The sequence below is a fragment of the Salvelinus fontinalis genome, chromosome 4 (assembly GCF_029448725.1).
Source record: "Salvelinus fontinalis isolate EN_2023a chromosome 4, ASM2944872v1, whole genome shotgun sequence".
NCBI classification, from domain to species: domain Eukaryota; kingdom Metazoa; phylum Chordata; class Actinopteri; order Salmoniformes; family Salmonidae; genus Salvelinus; species Salvelinus fontinalis.
This window is the reverse complement of record NC_074668.1, coordinates 33,347,936-33,358,859: the sequence shown is the minus strand read 5'-3', so window position 1 is coordinate 33,358,859 and position 10,924 is coordinate 33,347,936.

Sequence of the window (10,924 nt, the reverse complement as noted above, 5' to 3'; positions counted from 1 at the left end):
TATCTGTCCCTCACTGTAGCGCTAGCTTTTCTAGAGCATTTCCTCTCCCCTCCTCCCTCTAGTTAACAAGTCAACATCAGAAGGTGTGTTTCAGTTTGGTCACATACTGTATCTCACATTAGCAAGCTAATACATCTTACTGTATCCAGGGGACTAATTGGACAGCTGGAGTGATTTTGGTTAGAGAAAGGAGTGAAGAGAATAGAGAATAGGAGAGAAAAGCATAGGAGAGAAGAGAATAGGAGAGAAGAGAATAGGAGAGAGAGAATAGGATAGAGAGAATAGGAGAGGAGAGAATAGGAGAGAAGAGAATAGGAGAGAGAGAATAGGATAGAGAGAATAGGAGAGAGAGAATAGGAAAGAGAATAGGAGAGAAGAGAATAGGAGAGAGAGAATAGGAGAGAAGAGAATATGAGAGAGAGAATAGGATAGAGAGAATAGGAGAGAATAGGAGAGAAGAGAATAGGAGAGAGAGAATAGGAGAGACGAGAATAGGAGAGACGAGAATAGGAGAGACGGGAATAGGAGAGACGAGAAGAGGAGAGAGAGAATAGGAGAGAGAGAATAGGATAAAAAATTATAGGAGGGAGAGAAGAGAAAAGAGAGAATATGAGATAGAATAGGAGAGAGAGAATAGGAGAGAGAGAATAGAAGAGATAGAATAGGAGAGAAGAGAATAGGAGAGAGAGAATAGGAGAGAGAATAGCAGAGAGAGAATAGGAGAGAGAATAGGAGAGAGAATAAGAAAGAGAGAATAGGAGAAAATAGAATAGGAGAGAGAGAGAGAATTGGAGGGAGAGAATATGAGAGAGAGTATAGGACAGAGAGAATATGAAAGAAAGAATAGGAGAGAATAGAAGAGAGAGCGAATAGGAGAGATAGAATAGGAGATAAGAGAATAGGAGAGAGAATAGCAGAGAGAGAATAGGAGAGAGAATAGGAGAGAGAATAACAGAGAGAGAATAGGAGAGAAGAGAATAGGAGAGAGAGAATAGGGGAGAGAGAATATGAGAGAAGAGAATAGGAAAGAGAGAATAGGAGAGAGAGAATAGGAGAGAAGAGAAGAGAGAGAATAGGAGAGATAATATGAGAGAGATAAAGGGGTATGAAGTATGAGGGTTGATCCTTTGCCAGTAATTCTGTCCAGAAGTAGACTGTTCACCATTTACATTCTTTGAAAACAAAGCCATAAACTGAGATTAATTAGCTCCACATGTTGATAACCCCCCCCCCCCCCCCCACCCCTCATTTTTGTCACGGGGGTCCCCTATTGCAAACTCGCCCTGCCAAGAACATAGACTGGAGTAATAGAGAACACCCATAGAACATTTAATTATTTTGTAAAATCATGAGAAATCATGAGAAATGTTGGGAATTTTAACAGGTGGGATTTTGTTTAAACCTTTCTGTTTATGAGTTATTTTGTTGGCGTGTATCCAACATATTGATGACATGCTCCATGGCAATTATAGAGATCAGTATTCTGCTGCTGCCGGCCTTTACAGATGCTATCTGTGTGGTCAAACAGCCTGACCTCAGAGCCACACAAAACATACTTGAGTTTGTATTTCTGTAAAGAAAGAAAGACATAGTTAAAGAAAGAAAGAGTCAAAGAAAGAGAATGTCTCAACATCTGCCTTGCAGCTGAGAGGATTTTGGAGAGAGAGCGAGACAGCAGGAGAGAAAGGAATTAAACATAAATGGGGGAAGGGGGGGCTCGGGGAAGGGTGGGAGAACAGAGAGAGAGAGGAGCCAAAATGGCAGGAGTGGAACAAAATGGCAGGGGTGAGGGAACACTAATGCATTTACTTGCTGAAGTCAGACAGGTTTAATACCCCATGCCATTCACATCTGCCCTCCTGTGCCCTTCCCCTATTGGTTTAGTTTGGCGATTAGGCCTTGTCTTGGTGCACCCACAGCTGCAGAGAGGTCAGTAGTGGCAGTGTTTTAGCTTGTTACCTTGGAACTCACAGCACTGAAGTACCCCTTCCCTTCTTTCCCCTTGGTTGGCTGGCTGTGTAGCTGGCTGTGTGGCTGGCTGTGTGGGGGGCCCAGCTGTCACTCCTACAGGGCCTGACAGTAATCAGGAGAAGTGAGTGCTGAGGACGTGTCAACAGTAACAAACCCTGCGCTTCGTTTAGGCCAGATTAAGCAGATTGCTCATTGCCAGTGACATAATTTAGATGAATGGTGGGTGTAATCCATCAGACGGGTGTGTGGGGGGGAGAGGAGAGAGGGGGGGGGGCCAGGGAGTACAACCCTCTCAGTGCCTAGCTGCTAGTAGAGATCCCATTACCCTACACCTGTTAACAACACCAGTCCTGCAGTGTAAACAGTAAAGTGATCGCTTTATCGGAGAGTGGGAACAGGACAGGAGAAGAAGGAAAAGAGAGAGAGGTTTAGAGAGATGGAAAGATGGGAGGGAAAAGTGAGGAAAATAGGTGTTTCTTCTGATTTGGGTGTTGGAGGGACTAGCACCTCTGGACATGATGGATGAGCTTGGGCTCTGGAGAGACAGGTCATGGACAGACGCCGCCACAACGAAACATGCGCCTGACACTGGGGCAACAGGGACATCTAGTGGCCAGGAGCCAGGAGTCAGGAGCCAGGAGCATACAAGACCTATAACATGTTCCACAGGGATGTGCTCTGTGTGAGTAGAAAATGACAGCGGTAAGACAGAAGCAGATGAATACCTCCATTTCAACTTCAACCTGGTCCTGGATAAATATCACTCTGATAAGTCAATGATTACAGTTACTGTGACTACTAGAGAGGGCTCTTGACCCCACGATGTAATTAATGGCACACAAAGTATTGTATCTGTTGTAAACCATGTCAACATCCTTAAAGCAGTGCAAGACAGTATCAATGTAACAGACTACAATCAATGAGAGGCAGTACTACAGTTCTCCACAACAGCCTTAAGTATATCATAGTAGTACTATACAGTAACAGCAGATCTGCCCCAGACACGTGATAGAGATCCATGTAAATATACTGCTGGGAGGTATTGTAGAATGTTCCGAGTTTATTTCTCTCCCCTGGCTGAACCGAGGCCCTTGTGACTGAATACCCAGAGCAATGTGTTAGCACTTACAATTAAGAGGAGCCAAATATGCACTGTGTGATTACTCTAATGGGAGCTTCATCTGCACACACACAGAGCTGTTGGAATTATTCCTGGTTTTGTGGATGCTAGTGGGACTTTTTCTTCAAAGGTACAAAGTCTCAGTTGAAGCATATGATTATATGAACCTGTAGATTCTAGTGTGAAACACAAGATAAAATACTGACTGCCAGCTAAGGCATTTTGCCTGTAATTGGTAATTGCATTTGTAGAGATTAGCAACAAAATAAAAAAGCCCAAACTATTTCATATTAACTTGTAAATAGTTATACCACCTCACTTTATTTTTCCATGTGGAAAAAGCATGTATTCCCCAGTTTAGAACATCTCCCTCCTCATAGCCATACAGGAGTATGAAGGTATAGAGGCACATATAATTGGACACTCCTCTCATTGCACTCTGCACTCTCCCTATCATCTCCCCTGGCAACAGCACACACACCACACTAGGCGTACAAGTAGAAGTTTGGACTGAGTCACCTGACTATTCCCTCTAGACAATGCTAGCTAAAATACTTCATAAAGGCTTCATATAATCGTTTTTCCAGAGTCGTCGTCCCCCCCCCCCCCCCACTCTGAACATTGTGTCTCTAACGAGTCACGTCCATCTAGCAATTATGATGAAATTAAAGCTATTTTCCATGGCCAGTGTTTGCCTCGGTAATAACTGCGGTGAGATAGGCTTCATTCATTCAGAATTTTAGTTCAGCTAAATTCCTGTCACATTAGGCAGAGGAGCAAAATCAGTGTCACTCAGATATTCCACTTAATGGTTTGGTGACGGCCTGGGATTTTTTCTCTTCCTTTCGCAATCCTCCTAACCCTAGCTCCCCGCCAATTACGCCTTTTAATCTATATGTAGATAATGGTGCCCAGGACCTCCCTGTTGAAATGTCAGGTGTGAAGAGGTTATTAGCTAACTTTTAATTACTGTCCATCATTCAGCGCCGTGCCTGATAGATTGGGCCTCTCTGCCTGTCCGCTTATCTAGCCTCGCTATGTTGGCTGAACGCGGGGGTAAAGGTGACAGTTTAGAAAGCACCGGGTCGCTGACTTAATATCACCATTTTTACACAGGACTTTGGGGTGGGGAGAAATGAGATGAGGAGGAGGGAAATGTAAAAGGAAACGAGACAAATTGTGTCAAATGGTATAATGGAGGATATGAGGAGAGAGAGAGAGAGAGATAAGGAAAGGGGGAAGGACATGAAGGAAGAATGAGGGTAAAAAAAAGGTTTGTAGGGAACAGCTCTGGAGCAGCATCTCTAGCCACAGGTGAAGTTATGTTCCAGGAGGTATAGGTAGATTCATTCTATGATCAGTGGTTCAGACATACACATTTTCTCATTCAAATAATTCATTGCAAATAAAACTCATTTTGGCAAGTTTAAAGTCACATGCAAGGTGCACCATCCATCTATTCATATAGACACATACACCTGCCCTTCACTGTCAGAGAGAGATCACGCTGCTCTTAGAAATTACTTTTAAATCTTTCGCTCTCTCTCTGACCGTTTCCCTGTACTGGCCTGGTGTAAAAGCCCTTATTGTACTTCCAAAATAACAAAAAAGAAACATTCATCCTCCCCAATACTTCTAGTCCTAAAGCCCAGAATAACATGACCACTGAGGCTCAGAGCTCTGTCTGTATCCATTAGCAATTTAACAAACTGCAGATTACTTTGGCTAAATTTTTGACACAGGAAGGAATTAGATTACCTAGCAATAAGAAAAATAATAATAATTAAAAGGAACACTGATCTTTTGTGTCGTTGGCCATTTTTATTTCAGGGGTGAGATGTAAAAAGAGTACTCTTGCGGTTAAACTTTTAAAAAGCAGTTTGCTTCTCAATGTTATGGGATTGGAATGAATCCACACTAAACAAAAATATAAACACAACATACAACAATTTCTATGATTTTATTGTGTTACAGTTCATATAAGGAAATCAGTCAATTGAAATAAATTCATTAGGCCCTAATCTATGGATTTTGCATGACTAGGCAGGGGCGCAGCCATGGGTGGGCCTGGAATGGCATATGCTCACCCACTTGGGAGCCAGGCCCAGCCAAACAGAATGAGTTTTTCCCCACAAAAGGGCTTTATTACAGACTGAAATACTCCTCAGTTTCATCAGCTGTCCGGGTTGCTGGTCTCAGACGATCCCGCAGGTGAAGATGCCGAATGTGGAGGTCCTGGGCTGGCGTGGTTACACGTGGTCTGCGGTTGTGAGGCCGATTGGAAGTACTGCCAAATTCTCTATAACGATGGCTTGTGGTAGCGAAATTAACATTCAATTATCTGGCAACAGCTCAGGTGGACATTCCTGCAGTCAGCATACCAATTGCACGCTCCCTCAAAACATGAGACATCTGTGGCATTGTGTTGTGTGACAAAACTGCACATTTTAGAGTGGCCTTTTATTTCCCCCTGCACAAGGTGCACCTGTGTAATGATCATGCTGTTTAATAAGCTTGTTGATATGCAACACCTGTCAGGTGGAGGGATTATCTTGGCAAGGAGAAATGGTCACTAACAGGGATGTAAACAAATTTGTGCACAAAATTTGAGAGAAATAAGCTTTTTGTGCGTATGGAAAATTTCTGGGATCTTTTATTTCAGCGCATGAAACATGGGACCAACACTTACATGTTGCGTTTATATTTTTGTTAATTGTAAATGGAATTACATGTTTTATGTTCCCCCAGTTTTTGGTCCCCCAGTTTTCAAATCAGCTTGTATGCTTCATTTACTATATGGTTCATTTTAAAGATTTCCAGAGCATAACTATTATGTTATTTTAGAAAAACCTCAACTCAAATCCTGTTCCCAGCAGCGGACTGAAATGTGACATGATTCTGTGTGTTTATTTGAGTCTGTTAGCTAGTACAGTATATGTGTTTCATTTGAGAGTGTGGAAGTGTATGTGTGTACATTTTCCAGTCTCCCAGAGTGACCCATCAATAACACTGGATCAAGATCATTACTTTTAATGTTGTGCCATGGTATTAAACCCTGTGTATTAAACTATAGACGCTTCATCATAACGTTGTTGAGACTTAGTGTGCTCCTGGGTTTTTCAGGTGAGTTACAACCTGTAATGTAAAACATGTTTTGTTAAACAGCCTCGGCACAGAAACAGATACATGAACATGTGTTTATTGGCTGTTTTAGAGCACTGAGTAATGCTGCTATTTAGGGTGGTTTTGAGAATGCACCAGGGAGGATTTTATGCAATTTACCCACACTTTGCCCTCCTTCCCCCTGCCCCTAGAGGTGAATTGGGGGTAAATTTGAAATATTAGGCCAACCCCGTTACCCCCTTTATTCCCCATTTCCTAGTGCCTGAGGTACATAGATACACACGCTCAAAAACACATATGTGCTTATTCAAAACCCCAGTGAACGGGGTTTCTTCCTCTCGGTCCAGTATGGAAAAGACTACAGGACAGTCTGGGAATTGTAGGTTTCCTGGTTGTCTGATATATAAAACATACAGCTGATAGACATACTTGCAATCAAGACATTGGCTGAAACAGTCCTACAAGCTCCCATTCACAACTGTACACAGCCTCGCACGGGCACACTCACTGATTCAGGGAGAGCCATCACTATTCAGCCCTTGAAATGTCTTCGATCAGATTTACTATTTTAAACTGTGCATGGCCAGGCACTGTCACAATGATTAGAGCGCTGTGGAAATACATATTTCCCAAGCTTAGTGTCTCTCTCCTCCCTCACCATCTTTTACAGCTTAGAGACAAATTCTGTTTGAAGCAATCTGCTGCCATTCCAGCACACAGTATCTCTGGTTATTCCAGGGAACTCCCTGCTTTAGTGTTGAAGAGGAGAGGAGCATACAAAGGACAGAACTAAAAAAGTAAAAGAATTGGTCAAATCTAAAACATTCTTGCAAGAGGAGTTAATTTAGACCAAGCAAAATAATGAATCTAGCCAACATACTTTTCTCTCTGTCTCTCTCCTTTGTCTCCCCCCTTATACCAGATATATACAGCACTGCTCTCCAATTTATTTCATCTTTATAAATGTAGAAGAAATGTTTATTTACAATGATAGCCTCCAATATGACATTGAATCCCTAAAAAGTCAAAATAAACAAGAAACTCTACTTGATGAATATGCATTTGCGTGCTTACATAAATGCCAAACAGTACTGAAAATGATATCTTGTAAGCCCTTGAGTTACCACTTGATATGGTAATGAATAAAGGTGTAACGTGTAAATTCTTTCCTGGCTTGTTCTGTGAAGGGGTCCTGTGTGTTTTGATTCTGTGTGCTGAGCTCTGTGGTAAATTAAAAGTGACCCGTGAAGACCCTGGGCCCGGCCCCGCCGCTCCTACCTATGGAAACCCCTCATCTGGATCACATTGGGCTCAAATGGAAAGCAGAACCCCTTTTTCTGATACAGGGAGAGAGGAGGTGGGAGTAGGGGTCTATCGGGAGGGAACAGGGTGGGGGCACTGGTGTTTCTACTCAAGCCTGTCTCTATGTGTATCAATGTGCAATACAATATCTTGGGCTCTTTCTCTCTCTCTCTCTCTCACACACACACACACACACACACACACACACACACACACACACACACACACACACACACACACACACACACACACACACACACACACACACACACACACACACACACACACACACACACACACACACTTTCCAGTCACGTTCTCAGTATGGAGAATGAGAGACAGGTGTGTCCTCAAACTCAGTTAACATCTGAAATGGTGTGCAAGTTTCAGTGCTTTAATTACCCGAAGCAAATAAATTACCAAGTAGTAAAATAATACGGAGTGGCTGTGGATCAGACTATTCCTGGATGTTTCTTCCTGACAACTAAAGGTACAAGAGGGCCTGCGCATGTGCAGATATAAGTAGCACAAACGTCTCTGTGGACAAATGGATATTGGTTACCATTGTACAAATGGTGGCTGCATAGCTTTATCATTAGAGAGTCTCTCAGTCTCAGAGAAATGCAGACAGCTGACATTTTGACCATGGTATCCATGGCAACAAGGGTGTGAGGGAAAAGTGTGTTCCAGGTGAACTTTTTTGGTGAGCACTCCTGAACTGTTTTTCATTCATCGTCTCACAATGTGTATTATCACCAGTAAGAAAAGTCAGAGTATGAAATAATCATTATCATCTACATAATTTAATGGTCACAATTACGTGTGTGTGTGTGTGTGTGTGTGTGTGTGTGTGTGTGTGTGTGTGTGTGTGTGTGTGTGTGTGTGTGTGTGTGTGTGTGTGTGTGTGTGTGTGTGTGTGTGTGTGTGTGTGTGTGTGTGTGTGTGTGTGTGTGTGTGGTTTTGCTATCCTTGTGGGGACCAGAAGTCCTCACAAGGGATTGTAAAACAAGGAAAATTCGAACAACTGGGAACATTTTGTCGGTCTCCAAAAGGAAAAAGGCTATTTAGGCCAGTGTGTGCGTGTGTGTATAGTTGTTTTCCTACCTTATCAGGACCCCAATGTCCTAACAATTAACCTGAATGGCCTGACAATGTATAACTTTTTTGTTCTGACAACTTTTTTCATGTCCTGAATTTGTTCAAATGCTATTTTAAGCTTAAGGGTTAGGTTTAGGGTTTGGGGTTAGGGGTTTTGGGGTTAGGGTTAAGGGAACATTTTATTTTTAATGGTCAAACATTTTTACTTACAAAAGTCCTGAATTTGAATGAAAATAAATCTGCTTGTGAGATCTGCTATTATGATTTATACAGCCATTTAAGGCCATGCGATTGCATATAATATTAGTCCTAAACTTCCCAGGTGGGATGCATTATTGCAACAATCCAGGATAAACACATATGTTTAAAGTGGAATAAATTACTCCTGTAATGGGATTGAAAATTCTGAGTAAAATAGAGCTTTCTTACATCATAATAGTGTACAAATTCACATAAATCCCCAAAGTACATGCAGTGCTGGTTCAGAATGCGATCGCCCAATCATAATATATGATATCCCTTCAAAGGGGCAGTCCGCATTTTAAACAAAGTGTTTCCCCACCACTGTTTTGGTAAAAGGCTGAGGGATGGAGCTGGAGAAATGTAACCACTCTCAAAATCATAGACAGAGCTGTGGATGCAAGGACCGACCCTCTATGATATCAAAAGTATAGTCTTAACCATGTCGAGGCTATACGGTGTTTGGATAGCCTTAATATATTGGGGGTTCTGATGGGGTACATGAGTTGAACTAAGCTCATGAGGCATTTATAAGCTATATTCTTCAAGAATCATTGGGTACATATAACTCAATTGTGTAATTTATTTAGGTCCAAAAATGGATGTAGCAACTGCATATTTCCCCTTGACGTGCCATCTATGGAAAGTGTGTTCAATATCACTTTACAGTACTATCATCCTTATCAGCAGTGGTGCAGACCTTGGCCTGTGTGTAGGGACGGATGGGAGGGCATATTGGTCCAGGAGAACAGCATAGTCTTATTTTGGCCTAATACCTAACCTGGCTAACACACCTGATGCCATGAGCTAAACCAAGCACAATCCCACCTTTATCCCCAAGCTGTTGAACAATCACGACCAGAAGAATAATCTAAGCGGGTTAGGTTTAATTTGAAAACAGCAGCAACACTGTCTTACGTGGCGCTTTACTGCCCCCTGCTGTTAAACCCTAGGAATAAAATATGATAAACACAACATGGAGGGAGGGTGGGGGAGACTTGGACACAAACTTATTGTAAGGTGCTACTCATATACAGTAATAGTCAACAGTTTGGACAAACTTACTCATTCCAGGGTTTCTATATTTTTTCTATTTTCTACATTGCAGAATAACTGTGAAGACATCAAGACGATGAAATAACACATATGGAATCATGTAGTAACCCAAAAAGTGTTAAACAAATCAAAATATATTTTATATTTGAGATTCTTCAAAGTAGACACCCTTTGCCTTGATGACAACTTTGCACACTCTTGGCATTCTCTCAACCAGCTTCATGAGGTAGTCACCTGAAACGCATTTCAATTAACAGGCGGCCTTGTTAAAAGTTAATTTGTGGAATGTTTTGAATTTTTTTCCTTCGTAATGAGATTGAGCCAATCAGTTGTATTGTGACAAAGTAGGGGTGGTATACAGAAGATAGCCCCTTTTTGGTAAAAGACCAAGTCCACATTATGGCAAGATCAGCTGAAATAAGCAAAGAGAAACGACACTGCATAATTACTTTAAGACATGGATGTCAGTCAATATGGAACATTCCAAGAACTTTGAAAGTTCCTTCAAGTGCAGTCGCAAAAACCATGAAGCACTAAGATGAAACTGGCTCTCATGAGGACCGCCACAGGAAAGGAAGATACAGAGTTACACTACCGTTCAAAAGTTTGGGGTCACTTAGAAATGTCCTCGTTTTCTAAAGAAAAGCCCCGTTTTGTCCATTAAAATGACATCAAATTTATCAGAAATACAGTGCAGACATTGTTAATGTTGTAAATGACTATTGTAGCTGGAAATGGCAGATTATTTATGGAATATCTACATAGGCGTACAGAGGCCCATTATCAACAACCATCACTCCTGTGTTCCAATGGCACGTTGTGTTAGCTAATCCAAGTTTATTATTTTAAAAGGCTCATTGATCGTTAGAAAACCCTTATGCAATTATGATAGCACAGCTGAAAATTGTTGTTCTGATTAAAGAAGCAATAAAACTGGGCTTCTTTAGACTAGTTGAGTATCTGGAGCATCAGCATTTGTGGGTTCGATTACAGGCTCAAAATGGCTGAAAACTT